Source organism: Oryctolagus cuniculus, chromosome 13 (genome assembly GCF_051225735.1).
Source record: "Oryctolagus cuniculus isolate XC-2025 breed Fujian yellow rabbit chromosome 13, ASM5122573v1, whole genome shotgun sequence".
Classification (NCBI taxonomy): Eukaryota; Metazoa; Chordata; class Mammalia; order Lagomorpha; family Leporidae; genus Oryctolagus; species Oryctolagus cuniculus.
Window position 1 is genome coordinate 9509598 of NC_142879.1, and position 1611 is coordinate 9511208.

Sequence of the window (1611 nt, forward strand, 5' to 3'; positions counted from 1 at the left end):
TTTGCTCACTTCTCCAAGCATCAATGGAATGGGATAAAAGCATGGACCCGGCAGGGTGTAAGGCTAGGAGACAATAACATATGCAAAGGGCCTGCTCAGCATTCAACACAGGTGAGTGCCCCATGACAAAACCTATTGCTCCTGTATTAAAGGTGGGAGGGCCAGTGTTCTTTCTGAGGCAGGTTCTCAGAAGCCCCAATACCATGCTGTTATTTATCTATTTATTTTGGCCAGGCAGAGTTAGAGAGAGACAGAGAGAAAGGTCTTCCTTCCATTGGTTCACGCCCCTAATGGCTGCTACGGCCAACGCTGCACCGATCCGAAGCCAGGAGCCAGGTGCTTCCTCCTGGTCTCCCCTGCGGGTAGAGGGACCCACGCACTTGGGCCTTCCTCCACTGCCCTCCCAGGCCACAGCAGAGAGCTGGACTGCAAGAGGAGCAACCAGGACTAGTACCCGGTGCCCCAACCGGGACTGGAACCTGGAGCGCTGACACCACAGGCGGAGGATTAGCCAAGTGAGCCGCAGCACCGGCCTACCATGCTGTTATTAATGATCCCATTTATCAGAGAGGGAAAAAAAAGGCTCAGAGAAAGTAAGGCATTCATTGAAGTCACTGACTTTTCTAACACCGTGTGCCAGGCCAGAGCTGGTCTCTGCAGAGACAGAAGAGGACAGACTCGGAGACAACCCTGCCTCACAGAGGGGACACAGGGGGAGCTCAGTGTGGGAAAGGGAAGTATAGGGGACTCGGACTTGGGTGCTCCCAGAGGGGAAGCCCCCCGCTGAGCCCCCCCTCCCCAGAGAAGAAGGAACTTGGCAAAGGCAGTTCATCATTAGCACCTGCCCTGTCTTCCAAGGTCTCCCAAACCCCAGCTTCTTTGATTAGCTTCAAGTAACAAGTATGCTTCAAGCACCTGCCTTATGGAAGAGCCTGTGGCCGGTGGAGACCAAGGTGAGCGATTAGAATCTTATCTCGTGAAAGCAAAAGGAAAGAAGGCAGGTGTACAGATAAGCACTCAAAACAGGAAGCAGCAGAGGCCCCTGCTACCAGCACCACTTCAGCTTTCACTTCTTGGTCAGACTTCCCTGCGCCACAGCTGACGCCTCACATGCCACAGAGCAGCTCAGAGCCCTGCAGCAGACGTGGACTGCCACGTGCCTATCCGCGCCCGCACAGGCCAAGTCAGGTGGGGATCACGCGTCTTCTCAGCTGTAAATTATAACACAGTTTCTGCTTGACGCAAATTAGCCAGTCTCTTCTCTCACTTGCAGGTGCCAAGAATTTCATATTTTACTGTGAACTGTTTCTGTTAAAATGCTTACTAGTAAATCTATGCGAATATTTTATTTAAGGAATCTGTGTGGTTATGATTGAAAATCATCTTTAGTTTTCAGTGCTTTCTTCATCAGATTCAGGGACCCCCCCCCCCAAGTGATTGGAGAAATTCCTGTCACTGTGCTTTGGAGCAATAAAGAATCATCTGACCCCTTAATGGCTTTACAGATCTCATCTGAAAGACCCATGGAACCCCAACATCGCTTATCTCTAGTAACTGTTCCCTGGGGCCGGCGCCATGGCGCACCTGGCTAATCCTCCGCCTGCAGCGCCG